General features: G+C 29.5%; 1 protein-coding gene across 4 annotated transcripts in view; it reads left to right on the forward strand.

Annotated features, from left to right (window-relative positions):
- The first annotated feature begins 3571 nt into the window (after nt 1–3571).
- Nucleotides 3572–19283, forward strand: part of LOC130448732 (protein Gawky) — a 53749-nt gene continuing 38037 nt past the window's right edge. For 2 of the 4 annotated variants that reach the window (XM_056786266.1, XM_056786429.1), the window contains exon 1: nt 14131–14440. The gene's annotated coding sequence lies outside the window, so the exon portion shown is untranslated. Of the gene's footprint in view, nt 3726–14130; nt 14441–19283 lie in introns of those variants that run through there. The other 2 variants (XM_056786513.1, XM_056786346.1) reach the window with 2 other exon arrangements.

Consider the following 19283-nt stretch of genomic DNA (forward strand, 5'->3'; position numbering starts at 1 on the left):
ATTTACAATACAGGAGATACCCAAAACGTAAATTCTATGGTCCAAAATAATATAATTATAATTTTAAGAATCGAGTTAATAAAAGTTGGGAATAGAAATACAAAAATAAAGAATTGAAATTGCGCTTCAAACTACTGCTTGTTTCTGGCCGCCTCCAATGTATTTGAATGGAATCTATTTTTTCATTTTACTATGAACATCGCGATTCATTTGATTAAATGACCAATAAGAGGCTAGAATAAACAAACATCAAGACGTTTATTCAGAGATAGTGTTAGTGATTTGTGCATTTGTAACATTAAGGAGTACCGACAGAACATAGAGTATGTTCTGTGGGAGTACCAATTAGAACGATGTGTCTGATAATGGCCTGAACTGAACAGAAAACATTTTTTATGATATCTCGTGTACCAGATAACCCCAAAAATTTATTTTTTTCATTTAGTTATTTTACCATCGCTTTCATATATTTAAAAAATAATATGATTTAAAATAATTTTATATAAAATTTAAATGTCTTTTTAAATGACTTTTGGCCACGATTTTTCTTTACTTTGAGCGAGCAGATTTAATTTAAACTTTGAGATTGACTACAATGAAATAGTTCGATCAAAATATCTAATTATATTCGCCAGGAGTCATCAATTTCTTTTTGTATCTTTTGCATAAGAGTAAGAATGATATAGCTACTGGGCTAACTATATAAGCATTCAGCACCACATTTATAAAATTGAGACGCAACCATCAACACATCTAGAGGGATCAAAATAGCAAATTCAACTAAAAAGCAAAAAATAGAATACAGTTTAGAAACGCACTTTTAGAGTTAGTTATACTAAAAAGTAAAAAAAAAATTCTTGACCTAAAAATAAAATTACTGATGACTATAACATTTTTAAACCAACTCTGTCTTTAGGAATTAAACTAGAAAAAAATTATAAGAAGTGACATCGAGTCCTAAATTTCAATATCAACAATTTTAGAGATTTAGGTTAATGGAATATCGACATAATGAGTAATATTCAATAAGGCAAAAATAATTCAGATGACCTAGAATAGGAATCAAGCCCAGATCTATTGATCAGGAGCTAGAAGCTTAACCAGTTAAGCTATCCTAGAGATACGTAGAGCATTTATACTTCAGTCACCTACATAAGAGACTCACCAAGAAACCCGGTTTATCTTACCTTAAAGTCATTTTAAGCTTATTAAGAAAATGGGTAAATGAATGGATAATGGAAAATCATTTGTACAGTCCATGGACAGGCGCATACTCTTGTGTACAAAAGTATTCTATTAAAATTACATATTATTCTAATAAAATTCGTTTTATATTCTAAATCAGACTATTTATTTTTATTTTGACATGTCGCCACCTATTAAGAATCCCGTTGAATACAATGGTTTAATGCCTTTAAATATTCATGATGAAAAATGAAGATGACTTTTATCCATTATGGATGAACTGATTGAAAGATTTGACTGTATAGTAAAAGAGAATAGTAGATTTACAATTTCTTGATTATCTGAAGAATTTCCTGTTATAACTAGATGTGCTTTTTTGAAAATTGTTACAATGGTTATCTAGTCAGATGACAATCCTCTTCAATGATTAAGTACTAAAGGTGGTCTCATGATATGATAAGTGCTTTAATATTAAAATGACTTACAATAAAACTAAATACAATTAACAATACATTATATTACAATAAATTCATTATATAAAGCATTTTAATAAATAAAATATATCTAAGGTAACATTTTAACTACTTTGGCAATACTTTTCTTTTAGTTATTTTGCTCTTTTTGTGAGATTCCATTATAGTTCCTAGTCTTTTCATAAGCATTGTAGTATGTCTTTCTGTTTTTTCAACAAAATTGGTTGTTTCCAAAATAATATCAATCTAAAACAAAAAATATGTTCTTGTGATGTGAAGCATTTTCAACTGAAAATAATTAATACTTGTTTCATGAATTTTGGGGTATAATAAATTATGTACCTCCTAATTGTACAGTGTAAAAAATGTGTTCTCTAATATGAATTCAAATTAGTATTGTGTTTACCTAATAAAACTAAATTAGATTGTATTTAAAGACATTTCCATAAATTAAAGAATCAAACATACATTATATCATAAGAAATTCAATTACTTTTATGTTTCTAAATGTTGATTTCAGGTCTCTTCTATTTCAAAATTAGTTTTCTTTAATAATTTTTAAAAAAATAGATAAAATTAAAATTCGTTGAAACGTCAATTTTTATGTATCTTTTAAAAATTATTTAAAAAACTAATTTTAAAACAGAAGAGACCTAAAATCAAGAACATTTAGAAACATATCAACAGGTCCAAGAGATAAAAAATTTAAAAAAATCAATTATTTGTTAAAAGTTTCAATCTTGTTTTATTTAGATAAAATACAAAGTCAAAAATTGAAACAAAACATCAAATCATGGAAAAAAATTATAAAAATAGATGTTATATACAATGAGTTGTCAAGAATGAGATGTTTTTCATCCAATCAGCTGATGAGTATTGCTGTATAGTATTCAACAATTATATAGTTAAATTTTAATGGTAATAATTCATATTGATGATTACAGCTCACACTGAAAGGTGAATCATTTCGATAATGTTTCTCATGAAGGGTTCCAAATGAAATTCATGCTGTCATATAGTGTAAAAAAAATATAATATTTTGGCGTAGGATCAAACAGGAGTGTTATTATGTTCGCTAAAATAAAATAATGAATATTTACCTGTTTGCTATATTCATTTAATCTTAATGTTTTTTGGTGTTTCAAGAAAATGAATTTTATTCCAAATATTAGACCAGTCAAAATCAAAATACATAAACAAATCATGTGATTTGTTTGGATGTGCCTGAATCTAAATAACATCCCAACGATTATACATGGTTAGGTAGTGGTAAGGGTATATCTTGACAAAACTCAGGGACTACCCTACAAAGTTTCTGGAATATTAACAAAACATTGGAATTTTCACAAATCACATCTTTTATTAACTTAAATCAAAAAAGTTATTTGTGTTTACTACGTATGAACAGGTTAGGTTTACAATTATAAATAAGAATGACGTAAAATTCTCAAATAGAGATTTGTTCGTGTCTTCTACACTCTAGCTAATTATAAAGCGAGAGAAAATATTTAAAATAATCATAATAATGTCAACCTTCTAATTTTTTCAATATGTATATCATTGTGTCTTTCTTATAATTTAACATTGGCTTAAAATATAAAATTCAAACGCCACTTTTTACTCTCTATTTAGTGGGCATGTGCAATTCTTTGTCCTTCAAGAATCAATTTATTGTTTATTGTTGAAAATTACCAAAAATATTTTTACTAGATTTTTATGATTTTATTACAGACGAAGTATCTATAAAAAATTATTGTTTATTTCCATTGCAAAAATTAAAAGACAATGAGGGACAAGGATCACCTATACAACCCTAAAGTTTGTTTTTTACCTTGCCCATATTATACTTTATTCCTTCTCTTTTTGATGTGAGAGTTCACGCAACGTCTCTGTCACATGGGATTTCCGCCTACATATTCTATTCACTTATTGTACATGGTATTTTGAAGTCGCGAATTGTGATGGTTATTCACAGGTTCATTCTTAATCTCACCAATTATTTATTAGCTAATGTGATTTTTTAGTGATACTCTTCAAATTTAAACGCATCACGTATTGAAGATATAGGTAAGTTTTTAATAAATATATTAATATACATATCAGCAAAGTGCCATGGACGTACTTAGTATAAGAAATTTACGTCTTTCGTTAATGTTACTGTTATATGTTGCCAAAACTTTGCAGCTTGCTATTATTTTCTTATTTTGATGTATATTATAGAAATGTTGAGTTATTTTAAAATGGTAATATCTATTTTTATCTTTTTATGGAAGTAATGACTATTAGATTTTGACATAAATACAATGGCGTGTTGTGGGGTAGGCATATTACATTTTTTTTGTTTACTATATGATATATTGAAATTTATCTTAATTATATATATATATATATATATATATATATATATATATATATATATATATATATATATATATATTATTTTTTTCGATCATTGCTTGCTATAATTAACGAACTGAAAATATATATTACGTTTTCCTATAAACAAAATTTATCTTTTTGATTGCTTTTAAAAGTAAGAAATCCAGTGATTTACGTTGCTGCAATGTTACTGTTTACACATAACAGTAAACCCCTAAAAAAGGCAACCATTTGTTTCGATCTGAACTTTGGCAAACAATTCTTGTTGGATTTGACTTTGCTTGAAAAACAGATAAAGTTGATTGCTATCTTAGCGTTAAATGCGTTATTTTAAACACAGTACCTTTGCCAATATTAATAGTTATTCAACACCAATATTGGGCACAGTCTTACATACCATAGACTGTCTTACATACCATAGACAGTGCTATTGAGTATTGTTCAACTTATGCCTAATATGACGCAAACAAATGATCATGTATTATCTTTTTGATACTATACCCTATTTTTAAACTAGTAAGACCATTTTAGGAAGTTTGAATCACACCACTAGAAATCACTAAAAAAGTTATTAGATTGGAAGCTATGACATAAAATTTTAGTCATACTAAAATTATACAGTCTAGAAATGATGAACCACACACTAAATAATAATAGATCTAATAGACACAAATTAAAAACAAAAAATACAAAGAATTGTAAAATTAAATCTATTAAGAATTTCAGGGTCGTTGACTACATTTGTAAGGAGGTTCATAAGAGTTATCAAATTTGGAGGCACATGAAGTTATGAAAAGTTTAGTATTTGTTGGTTAAACAAATTTTAAAATAATTATGAGATCTGCGTCGTTTCTGATCATTATTCAGAGACAAGAGGATGTTTATATAGTAGTAGCAGTATAGAAAGAATGTCTACTTATATGTGATACAGTTTAGCAGAATATATAAATCAGATTGATAACTATAAAAATAGTTTAATCATTGAACTATTTGTATAATTTTTTAATTAAACATTATTAGTAACTTCGAATGATGTTGCAGGTTGAGAACTCAAAATAAAACTATCTATGAGTTTTCTAAAATGCCAATGTTTTGATCTTTTATTTAATTTTTATGAAGGCTGTTTGACAAACTATATAACATGACCAAATAAGAACATTGTTGTATAAAAGGATAATGAAAAAGTCATTTAAAGAAACTAGTATAAACACATATCAAAAACTATGCAAACAAGATACCTTTTCAAATTATTAGATGTCAGCCAAAAGATAAAATACATATACACATATTCTACATGAAGAGATAGTTTTCCTGTTAAGACACATCTATCAGTGAATGAATACTTCTAAACTTTTCCAATATTAACAAAAACATGAACAGTAAAAACTGTTGGAATTATTCTAATTATTACCATCAAGTACTAGTCCAGTCAGAGGGTTTTGACTTATAAACATTTAAAAAATGGTTACATTGAGTCCCGAGATTGGCCACATTTGTAAGGTTATTAACTGTATCATTCAGTTTTATGTATATTATTTCGCTGATGGTTTTTTTTGCAAATTTATATTCCTTATCCAGAATTTTCACATCATAAAAATTAAACTTGTCACCATTGGTGAAATGATGTTGGGCCAGAGCTGTTTTTTTGTTCTGATTATGTTCTTGACAATCAGATTCATGTTGAATTATTCTGGATTTCAAGTACTGTTTAGTCATACCAAGGTAACTCTTATTGCAGTCTAAAGAATGTATATTATATCACGTGGGAAGGAGTTTGGGTATTTTGTTTTTTATATGTGTGACTAAGTTGTTTATTTGGTAGAACGCAAGCTCACAATTATTTGATAAGTGCGCTTTGAAACAGTTTCCAAGTTTCTCTGGCAATCCTCTAATGTAAGAAAATTAATAATCCATTTTACTTACGTTTCGAGGTACTTGTATCAGATTATCTTATTTACTAGCTCTCTTGGGTAACCATTAACTTTGTGAATTTGTCTGATTTTATTATTATTATTATCAGTATAGAATTCAGGGCTACTTAGACGTTCAAACAGTGTATAAGCACTTTTATTGCCCCTAATGTATGTCTCTTATGATGGTTCGAATAAAAGTTGAGTAGTCGGCCTTATGCTGAAGGTTTGGAAAAATAATTTGTTAATAATTCTTCCTCTTAGGTAAACTTGAGATTGGTATGATAGGAGTTAAATGTATGTATTACTGTCTTAATTTGCTGCTTTGGAATGACCTAATTGGAATCATCAAATCATCAAATTAACCGGAAAGAGTAGTTGTTTCAAACTTTCAAAAGATGGTTATATTCAACCCCAAGATTGGCCACATTCGTATGGTTATTAACTGTATCATTCAGTTATATGTATATAATTTCGCTGATGGTTCTTTTTGCATATTTATGTTCTTTATACAGAATTTTCATATAATCATAATTAAAGTTGTGACCATCAGTGAAATTATGCTGGGCCAGAGCTATTTTATCTTTTTTGTTCTTATTATGTTTTTGACAATCATATTCATGCTGGTATATTCTGGATTTCAAGTACTGTTCAGTCATACTATTATTTGTAACAAATAAATATTGTATAGTATACCAGAACTATTGATTATTACATTGCCTATTATTTGTTAACACTAAATAACTTTATATAAAGTTATAAATAATATTTATGTTTCTAAATGTTTTTGTAATTAATAATTATTCACTGAGAATCTGCCTCATTATCATAACTAGAAAAAGAATCGATTATTGGTTCCATAAGATCATCCACAATCCTATCTAACTTGAATATTTCATCTTCTTCTTCATTTTCGTATTTCTTTACACTCTTTCTATTCGTGGGTTTACTAATTCGTTCTTTTCACTACGACAATTTATTTACAATCAACTAACTGAGTTTACAAAAATCATTTATACACATAAATAAAATTCTACAAAGTTCTAGAACAAAAAGAAACACAAGAAATAAATAAATAGTCTCCTAGAATTTATTTAAAAGAAATACTGTAAATAAACCGCCTTTCATTTCAGTACTATTTCTGTTTGATCTTTTCTTTTTTAAAACAATATGAGGATAGTCAGTTTGAATACATAAATGTCAATGAATCAAATATTATGTAAAATACAAGTAGAAGTACAGTCAACACACAAACCATGGCTGTTCCTTAAGTAAGGAAAAGAATTTTTTGCCAAATCAGATAGGTAGCCATCTAGCCTCCCTGCAAATCAGAAGTAATTGTTGTGAACCTAAATGTATGAGTAGCGGCATTTCAAAATAATAGAGATGAGATTAAAAACGTTGTATTGCAATATATCTGTTATATTATCTAAATTTTGTATAGGTTATCTATTATTATTAAAGTATGAAAAAAAATTGATAACTATGTTTACAAATAGATATGGGTGATTATTTTGTTCAAGATATTAAGTATTTACATATTTTATTAGAATTCATAACTTTTCTTTTTGAAACATTGTTATAATTATAATATTGAACATTACATGATCCTGAGATATTTAGATGTTGGCTAGCACAATAAATTCAAGGATAATTAGATGTGATTTAATGATTAAAAAATTGGATAAAAACCAAGGTTGATCTATATTCAATATAGTCAGTTTACCATGTCAAAATGCTTGGCAACTGGATCTTTTTTTAATCGGTATTATACTGAACTTGTTTAGGGCAAATGTATACAATGTTATAAATATTCTTTACTTAGTGATCAATGATAGATAAGAAAATTTCTTCCAAAGCAAAATTTGTTATTTCCAATTAATTTCTTGTACTATATAGCACCAAGTTTCTTGAATGCATTTTTTGAAACTAAGCTTGAAAATTATTTGCAAGCTGGGCCGTTATTTTCGGAGTCATTCTTCTTGCCATCAGTTCAGTTTCATCAATGATTCAAATGTGAGGGGGAAGTTGATAGAGTAAAAACAATTTGGTAGATGTCGTACGCTTTGGGTGGTCGGTGAAAATGGTTTTAATTCCATATGCTTGTGAGGGTAGAAAATACAGTTTGAGTATGCTGTTTAATTCCTACATGTTAAACGAGTTTATTTTACTATGCAACTGACAATGAGGTCAGTTTTATTGTAGACTAATCTATTACCAGGTTGCCATTATTTAGTGAACAATATTTTGTAAATAATAAATTGGCATTAACAATTGAAGCGTTTTTGTTTACCTTTATCAATTGTAATCAACTTATGATACTTCTTGGCAATCAGCTCAGCAAAGAAAATACACAAATTAAAAAAAAAGGAGGTGTTTCAATTAAAAAAAAAACTGATAATCTCAAAGGTCATTCACTATGTATTATAATTACTAATTAATTTATTTATCTAATAATGGATGTAATGGATAATGCACTACCTAATGTTATGAATTCTGAATATATTATATAAATCTTTGTTATCCCTATTGTATAAATATTTGTATTTTGTCTTCCTTACTGTGATCTATGTTGATAACTACATTAGATAAATATTAATTAATTATCATTCACAATGTTTTTAATTACATATTCATCAATATTCTGTTCAATAACTCGATAATAGTATGAGATGGTGGTATGTTTAATAAGGAAGTCTGGAATAAAGTCCATTCCAACAACTTCAAGTGGATTTATACAGGCGAATAAAGCTATAAATAATTTTTATACGAATGCTGCTACTTAAGTTTTGAGATATGGTAACACTGATATGAATATGTCCAATCTGACATAGAACGTGTTGTCATGAAGAAAGTCCTTAGCTTTATTGCACTAGCACGTTAAATTTTAAATAAGGCGCGGCGTCCGTACAATCTAGTTAGTACATACAATACAAATTTGAATATTTAAACTGACACATTTTAAAAGTATTCTCAGGATTCTTTTTTCCTGAGTAAATGGCACTGGACCCAGCCAAAAGAGTCAGAAAAATATTTGATATGTTGTTAGTGCTTTGTTGTTTGTGCCTTTTCATTTGATTTTTGATATTACGAGTTATCGATTAGTTTATCTCCTATTCTTAATTTCTCTATTTTTCTATTTGCTGTTGGTTGGATTGCTATGTAAAATTTGCCCTTTAACGCTTAGTAAGTAAGTAAGTTTGTTAACAATTTCGCCTCAAGAATTTTGTGCATATTAGATACCGGTGGTTTTTCTTTAATAAGTCCAAATACTGTAGCTCTGCTAAATAGTCAACTTCTTCATTATACGATATTCCTGCATGTGTCCTTGTGAAAATGAATCTGTTTCCCTATGGCGATTGCTTTCAGATTGAGCTCCAGAATTTAATAAAGTGATTTTCTGTTTTAAACATTAGTTCTGCAGTATTTATAGGCAATAAACCATCTAGATAAAAAGTATTTTTATATATTTTTGTGTGCAAAAAACAGCACAAACTACTTTTCCATGAATGTTTGATCCATCTGTAAATGTATACTGATATTATTTCCATTTTGTATTCATTTCTTCAGCACTTTGGACATTACTGCTGTCTATTGTTCAATGAGCTATATAATTTGTTAGCCATATTGGGGTTTTACCTATTACTTTTTTGTTTATTGTGTATTGATCAGATAATATGAGACATTCTACGAATATTCGTAACTTTTTTCCCAATATATTATTGTTAATACCAAGGCTTGTTGGTATACTGATTTTTTCAATAATACTTGCATGTTTGGCTCTTGGAGATAGATCTATCACTTAAGAATTGTCTTTTTAAATGTAATGGAGTGCTTGGCAAGTATCCTATACTTAGCCTAAGACATTTATTCTTCAATTGATCAACTTTTCTCAAATGTATATTCGCAGCATTAGTGTAAAATAATGACACATAATGATTTATCGTATACGAAAGTTGCTACTTAACTTTTGAGATATGGCAACACTGATGTGAATATGTCAAATCTGACACTGCAATCATAAAGTTCGACATTTTTAATGATCAACTTACCTCATAACGTGTTGTCATAAGAGTGCTATTTGAGTTGTTTACAGGATATTGAGACAATTGGTCAATTATATGGCAACATTTTCGTGCGATGTTTTTCTATAACTTTCGCCGTCGATTAAACCAACAGCAGTGCGCCTATCAACATGCTTTGATTTTTGGTGATGAAGAACCATCTCGAGCCACCGTATTTTCCTATTTTTCCTAAATCAATCGTAGTCAAACTTCGTACAAGATTAATTTCGTGAAGTTCGTCCAAACTCCAAAACATCCGTGCTCTGCGTAAACTGATATTGCTATTACATGAACATTCGGCTGTCAAAAAAATTTGTTTGCATTGGATACCTCATAATTTGACAAACGCTCGAAAAAACTCGTGGATCTATGCATATGTACCCAAAACCAAACAACAATCGACTGTATGGGCTTTTCAAGACGAGACAAATCCAACATAAGTTGTTCGCGCACGAAGCACTTCGAAGCAAATGGTTGCCTGTTTTTTTTTCGGAATAACTGGACATTTCGCCACCGTTCCATTACAGCAACGTAGAAGGGTCTATTCTAAATGGTACACTAGCATTTGTTTGCCATAAGTGTTGGAAAAAATTAGGGAAACCAATTGCAGAAAACGAATCATTCTCTACCACGACAATGCGAGCTTTGACGCACATCAGTTCAAACAAAAACGTCTTTCAACAGTCAAAACATCGAATTGATGGGTTATCCTCCGTACATTCCTTGTTTGGCACCCATTCTCAACTAATTTTTCTATGATTGTTTTCTCGTCTAATTCTCTAGCTAATATGTCCATCAGACTCCAAAAGCAAGGCAGAAGCAGGTATAATTATTGCTAGTGATGCAGTGGCCACTTTTTTCTTGTTTACTTTAATTAGCTTTGTTATTTTCAATTTTAAACTGCCCACAAAATAATAAATAAGATTTGAGGTTAGGAAATTGTTTACTTTTATATTTGAAATTTTGATTAGTGGCCACCATGATGCAGTGGGAAGAGACCTGCATAATATCAAATAACATGCAATATTCGTCTATGTAATATTTTGATTTTTCGAGGAATTGCATGCACCATGTCAAGCGGCCTTAAATCTTTTGTTGTTGTGCCATCTATTAGTGAAATTGCAATGTTTGATTTAAAAATTCTATAAGTAAGTATAAAGTGAGTACAGAAAAAATTAATGTCACTGTTCTAAAAGCATGCATTTTTTTAAAATTAACAGAATTTTGGAATAAAACTAATTAGAAATTATGTTTATATTAAGCTTTTAGAAAAGTGACATCCATTTTCTCTACAATTATTTTTTTATTTCATTAAAAGTCATTTTTTTATTGTTTACTTAATTATAAAAGCGTGTTTTTTAATTTATTCTCAAACTATCATTTATTTCAAGATTAAATATTGAAATTTATGTATTAACATCGTTTCTAATTGTTTAATATGCGTATAATTATAAGGAATTGATTAATTGAACTAAAATAAAATAAAAACTGAGCATTTATGTAAACATGTATTCACTATTAATTAATTAACTATAATAAAACTAATTTTAATACCTACAGAAAATACATCAATAATTAAAATTGAATTATGATTTTCGAGGTGATACATTTTATTATCATAGGTTTGTTCCGACCTGCTAATCTGGACCGTTCTTGGAATGGTTATTGAAAGCGTTTAATTGATATGTTCGCGCGATCTTCGTTTTGGTTTAAGAAAACTCGCTGAGACACCTTCTTTCTTTTGAGTTTTTGAACACTTGAATCGGTTGATTTGGAGAGGAGCTAGGCGCGGACATTAAATGTGGAGTTATGGATTTTTGTAGGTTTTTGGCAATTTTTCTACATTCAAAGATCTATATCTCAGGTTCTAATATAGCTACAGAGTTCGTTCTTTTCTCTTATAATGATTTCTGATATTTCTGATCTTTATTTAATGGATTCGATGCGAGCGAAGCCGCGGGTAAAAGCTAGTGAGTAGTGAAACATTGTGTACGTGTGTAATTTGCACCATCATTTACGCCCTAAAATTTTTGACAACCGAATTCAAACGTTCCCGTATCAGCTTGACTGACCACAAGCGTTCAAGGCAGCTGTAAACTACGTCAACAAGTGATATAATAGAAAAAGTTCACCAAATGGTACTCAACTACCGTCGGATTAAGGTTAGAGAGATGGAAGATACATTGGTATATCAAAAGAACGCATTTGTCCAGGGCCGGATTAAGATTTATAAGGCCCGGGGCTAAAATAATGAGGGGACCCCTCAAGGAATTCGGAAACCCGGAAAAATTCACAAAATAATATCAATACGTTAGATTTGTGGTATCAACATATCAAAAAATACAGAATGATGGGGCCCTCTTGGACCTGGGGCCCGGCGCTATAGCCCCCCCAAGCCTCTAGCTTAATCCGGCCCTGCATTTGCCATAAAATGACTAGTAATAGATGTGCTGGGTACCGCATTTGTTCACTTTGAATTAAAAGCGCGTTCTAACATTTTCCAGTCGGTTTAAGTAAAGTGAGTTCTATGTTTGCATCAATTCTCAACTGAAGATGACATCGGAATCTACTACTACACTCCTGAAACAAAACAAGGAAACAAAGAAAGAACAGTGGATTGCAAAGAGGAAAAGTGATGACGACCGATTTTTGGTTTATTTATAATATTGTCTTCAAAATGGTGAAACAATAATAGGAGAGTATTACGCATCATTGCTTGGTAAAATTAAGGAAGTAATTGCAAAGAAACGATCGCATGTGAAGAAAACCAAAGTGCTTTTTTATCAGGATAACGCACATTCTCATACTTTGCAATCGCCATAGCTAAAATTCACGAATTGGGTGATCACCCACCGTATTAACCAGATCTAGTCCCTAACAACTTGTTCCTATTTTTTAACATTGAAGCTCCACTTGGAGTGGAGAGGTTTTCATCAAATGAAGATGATATTGCATATATAAACGCTTATTTTGAAGAGACTAAGTGTATAGACTTAGAAGAGACCATGTTGAAAAATAAAAACGAAAACGATTATGAAAAACAATTGTTTCTTTGCTATAGAGAAAAATTTTCAGAAATGCAAAGTATTATTAATTACGTAATGTTCTAATTTCGATGAGATTGAAAGGTATGTATGGTAACCTGGTCATGCTGTAAAGCTACATGGCCTGTCCTTTGTAAAAAAAGATAATATCTGTAGAAGTAAGTGCAGTTGTGGATCAGTCGGGTAGTTTCAGCACCCAAATCAGGATTAAAATATATTTTTTTTTAAATGTTTAATTGCGAGAGAAATTTTAATAACTATGTATAAAACATTTTAAAAATAATCTATTTCTACAATTATTTATTACAACAAGGTAATAGAAAAAATAACATAAACATCTCGAGCTGTAACGGGTCCACAATTCTAGCGGCTACATCGTTTCGCTCAGACTCCAAAACATTGCACCCGGTCGACAAACTCTACTTATTGATACTTAATTAAGTCCAACAAACCTTATTTTAAAGATATATTGGTTTTTTTCTATCAAGTAGGAACTTACTTTAGAAGCTCACTGTATAAAAAAAGATTTCTTGTTACTCAATACTCTAAAATTGTCGCTGAATGTTTGAATAAACGTGAAAATATTTTTACAACATATCATCATCGTTGTAAATAAACACATTTTCTATGTAGGTATATCGTACATTGTTTAGTATAATTTTATTCTGCTTCAACGAAGTATATTTACAAGATAAAATCTCAAAATATTCCAGAGTGCCTTTTTGCCACAACCTTAATCCGTTTCTTTGATGTAGTATAATTCTTTTTGCTTCAATATGCATCCTTGAAATCCGCATGGCGACGGCCCTGAAAATAGAAATGCCCCAGATCTGCCAGTACATATTTGCAAATTCATGTAAATGCCAAAAATTCTATATACATAGTAAGATAGGTTTTGTTTTCAAATTAATGTGCTTAACTTCAATAAATTTCGAACATTTATCCTTGAAAATCCTGTTTCGAATTTTTTAATTAAAATAAAAGACTACTCGATCGAAGTACCTGGCAACACTGGAAACGGGTCGAGGCCAAATCATCGCCTAACCGAAGCGAGGAAACTAGCCAGTTTTTCTCTTGATCGTTACTCGTCGTACAAGATCGGGTATTTATCGTTGATGGTTTTTAGCAAGCAACGCTGCCACGTAATTATGGATCAATAAGTTAAAACAAGTTTGTGGTGCCGCAAAATACATGTATTAACGCCAAATTTTTAAAAAAATTGTGATATTAAGTATTCTCATTTGTATTGTGTGATATAAACACTAACTCTCTATCTGTGAACGTAAAAGTGCATTCGATAACAGACTTGCGTGTTTCTAAAACATTTTGATGCCTCTCGTTAGCACAAGTTTCGCTGGTTGGTCTCCTGGCGTCCATATTTGTGTGTAAGTTTATTTTTATAATTATGTAGAAATAGCAGCTGTTGCTATTATAACTGTATAATCTTTTAGTTTTAATCCCATTTATAAGTCTTTATCTATGGGATTGTAACATATTCGATATTGTGCATTGTTTTAAATAATGCCTTCTTTGATTCATGATTTCGTTATTACGTAGGTAGTAGTTATTTACCTATGAGAGTAACATGAGATCTCGTTTACTGAAAACTTATTAAAATTTACGTTTTGATTATAAATTTAGAAACCAGTTTCTTGTTTATTATAATTCTCATGTGCAGCCGACATAATTCATTTTCTTTAAAAAATCTGCTACTACTATTGTTGTAAGCCATTTAATTAATAGGAACATACTTTAAATATTATAAATATCAGAAAAATAGATCTAATACAAATAGAAACAAATTTCTACTTCATGTATTTCTTACTATCGGTATTCTTGCTTCCTAAATGATATTGGCAGTATTAATACGGGTTGTAGTCCAAAAGTCTCATTTCCCCAAATTGCAAAGATAAATTTGTTATGGCCGTGCAAGTTCCAATAAATTATGTTTATCCACTAATTAATACATTATAATCTTTATTTTTCATTCAGTTATGTGCTGGCTGTTTCATTAACTGTTCACATTTATTCTCATTCAGCTCAACATAACAAATCTTAAGTCTATTTTTGTGTAGGTAAATTGTATCTATTTATTTTATCTAACAAAAGCAATACTTACTTAATAGGTACAAAAATGCATTTAAATGAGCATTTTAAACGATTTAGTGATGACAATTGATATTTAATATACAAAAATAATATAGTTACTAAGATAGCGAATAAATTTTCTGTTTTAAGTAATACAAAAATTTTTAAATTAAATGATCAAAGCGAAAAAATATTGGTCCATACCTCTCGATCTTTCAGTAAGGCGTTCATTCAACCATTCTCTTATCAGTAAAGTTGAATGTAATAAATATCCATCATGTTAAAAATACATTTTGTTCCCTCGCTTCAAGGGCAGTTCATCTAATTTAGGTATTAAAAAAATCCTATTTGAAATCCTTTCAAATGAGGTGGTTATATAGCACATCCAGATAAAAACAGTTCATTTGTGATTACTTCACCAGGAAATAAACGGACTCTATTTCTCTTATATTTCATAATATCTCTTTTGTTACTTAGTTCCTACTAATACATTTTTAAACAAATGTGTTGCAACAAAAAATAAGGAGGCAGTTGAAATCAGATAATTTGGTACAAAAATAAATCTCACTGGTATTATTTTGCTAAACTACACACGTTGACACAATTTATGGAAAGAATTTTGTAAATGTAAATGTTCCCAGCATTACTATAATCATTTCTTTCATGTGCTTTTTTGGTCTAGTTATTTGAATTTTCAATAAGACAATGTATATGAACATCACCGCCTTATTTAGAACGTATACAATTCACATCTATTATGAGAAATCTAGTAAACAAAATGGCTTCATTTTCTCCAATTGTATTTGTAGTTTTTCAATATCCAATTTTCCACTTTTATATTAATACATTACGTTTTATCTGCAATTAGAATTTAATAGTGTAACCGTTTACAGTGCCCTTTAATTGTGGCCGTCTTTGTAAAGTAGGTTAATGTTATATGTCATGGAATAAATAACCTTTTGTTTGATAGAACCTAACCCATCAATAAAATCTGACACATATTTTCCTACATTTTATTAAATTTATTACATATTGATAACCATAGCATTTGTTTGTAATGTCACATGGGCACAAATTAGAGAGGTGTATTATATTTAATAAATATATAATGGTTGGCATAAAAATAGAATATTAAACACAAAGTTAGTTTTTGGAATTTTGCTTATTTCTGTAGAGTTGCAGTCAAAACAAATATCTAGCGAGTTTTTTGTTTCATCCACATTCTACAAAGTGATCCAGTATACTGAACCTTATAACCATTTGACTGATTTAAGTGACTAGTTACATAATGATTCTTTTATATATTTTTGGCCAGTATTATAAAGTTATTGTAATCAAAACATGAAAATTATTATGTATTTTTAATATAATAAAATGTATTGATTTTAATTTCTATCGTCTATTTTTTATTATGTTGAAATTGCACGAACAAAAATATTTTATATTTGTATTTTGTCTATTGATTACCATATGTTACTAAATTATGTCCGTATAAACAGTAACCAATCCCAATTAATTATGTCTCATTTTGAATCAATATTTAAATTCAATATTTTTAATATTCTGTAAACAACAGAAATTATGTTAATAGTTAATTATAGAGAAAAATACGTGAAAGAATTTTTTATTAGTTTATGATTTGATTTTTCACTGAACGCTATGTACTTTAATTAATTTTTCTCAATACATTGCTCAAAAATGGGACATTTTGCAAACCTGGGAGGGCCAAATTTGATTATGGGATTCTGGTTGAGATATAATTTTGATATCATTTCACAAGTTGATTAGTTATATCAAATACTATAATACTTGTTTTCGTTACTGTACAATTGACGTTCTATGAGCATTTATTTCAAATTCATTTTGATTTGTTTAGATTTACTTTTGCGTTTACTTGAAACAAAATTTTTTTATATAATTAGATTCAGAGACAAATTGGAAATATGCATATGATTTAAGAAGGTAAATAGTAAAAAATATAGTTTCAAAGAAGTGCTTTCATATTTCGGAGACAGCAAAAAATAAATAAATAATTTGTGACATGTTTTCAAATTTGACACTTGACGTAAAACCGAAGTTTGTTCCAATTGATTCTTGGGTGTCAAACTCATTAGCGTCGAACCCAAGAGTTTTGTGCACAGAGTGCTTAATAAATTGGAATACAACTTATATTAATATTATTACATTGAAAAATTTTATTATTCTGTGCGCAAGTCATTTAGAGAGCTGGCAATTTTATACTTTCGTGGTCCCCCCGTTTTTTCGTTCTAGAAAATCGAAAAGTCATCCGATTTCCAGGAATTTTTTTTTAAAAATCTTCGTTTTTACGGCGGACTTACGAGAAAGATTATGGGAATAAAAAAAATGAAAACTTATATTGGTTTCAGGGCTTCAAATGTTAATGAAAATGCATTCATTCACGTATAATTATTGATAACTTTTTTCCAAATAATCAGATGAAGTTGTGTCATAATCTACACAAAAAACGAACAAATTTAAAAAAAAGTTTATTAAAAAATGTTGATTTATCATGTATTTACAATTAAAAATAATAATTTCTCTTAAAATTGTCCTTTTCTCATGTATAATCATTTGTACCTTTTTTATTAAGTAATCATTAAGTTATATGAACAAAAACATTCTTAAAATCACTTATTTTAATCAATTTTCACCATTAAAAAAATGATATCATGCTAAGTTTGACTTTTGCAGATAATTGGGAGTGGGGCGCCGTAAAAACGAAGATCATCGAAATCGGATGATTTTTCGATTTTATAGAGCCAAAAAACGATGGGACCGCGAAAGTATAAAATTACCTAAGAGTTCAATACTTTTGCTCGTTTTACTTATATCAATTGCGAAGTTGCAGTTTCACACCATTTGGAAACCACGGAATCAATCTGGTTTCGTTAAAAAGTCCTATATAAGTCTGGGCATATTAAAATATTTCTGTGAAACTGTTACATTTAAATTTTAAATTAGTAGAAAAAAAGGCTTTCGTTATTTGTTTGTTAATCCGATGTTTTTAGCTGCTGTTAACATTACAAATCAGTAAATTTTATTTCAATTGTTTTTCTCATTTGTTTGTTTGTTTATTGTTGATATTTTTTTTGTTAATGTTTGCATGACTAAGAGGATGTACGAGGGTTGATATAGATAAATGAAAACAAATATTTAAAATTTGAAATGGCTTTATTGTTTTTCATAATATTCTCCATTAAGACACTTCTTCATTCGCTTAAACCAATTGTCCAAGCAAAACATGTGATTTGAACAACTTCTTCAGGTGTAAAAAAACGTTGACCTCGCATTTTATTTTTGATCTGCGGGAATTTGAATAAAATTGGGTGCTAAACAAGAACTGTACGGCGGATGACCAATCAATTCGATGTTTTGACTGTTCAAAAACGTTTCTGTTTGAACTGAGCTCTTATTGTCGTGGTGGATAATGATTCGTCTTCTACGATTGGTTTCCCTTTTTTTTGGATCTCTTCTGGCAAACAAATGCTGGTGTGCAATTCAAAATTGACCGTCGCTCTGATTAAACGGTGGCGAAATGTCTAGTTATTCCGAAAAAATAGGTCAACATTTGCTTCGAAGTGCTTTCTGCGCGAATAACTTTAATTGGATTTTTCTCGTCTTGAAAAACTCATACAATCGATTGTTGCTTAGTTTTGGATTCATATGATAGATCCATGTCTCATCTCTTGTCACGATCTTATGGGACATCTTTTGGAAGTACCGCGATTGATTTGAATTTTCTTAGCATTTTATTGCACCAATCAACACTAGCTTTTTTTGAGCAATTGTGAAATTATACGGTATCCAACGTGAACAAATTTTTTTGATGGTCGAATGTTAATGCAATATTCAATGTATGGGAGTGGAACTAATGCCCAAGTATGCCTCAATCTTATAATATGTCCCATGACGATCTTGCAATATCAGTTTACGCACAGTATGAATGTTTTCCGGCTGGAAACCTCACGAGTTGATTGGCACACTGCCGTTGGTTTAATACACGTCGAAAGTCATAGAAAATAATCGCACGAAAAGTCCATTTCTTGACCAAGATGAATGTTTCAAGTTTTGTAAACAACTCAAATAGCACTCCTATGACAACACGTTCTGAGTACGTTC

This window comes from Diorhabda sublineata, chromosome 1 (genome assembly GCF_026230105.1).
Source record: "Diorhabda sublineata isolate icDioSubl1.1 chromosome 1, icDioSubl1.1, whole genome shotgun sequence".
In the NCBI taxonomy this organism is placed as follows: Eukaryota; Metazoa; Arthropoda; class Insecta; order Coleoptera; family Chrysomelidae; genus Diorhabda; species Diorhabda sublineata.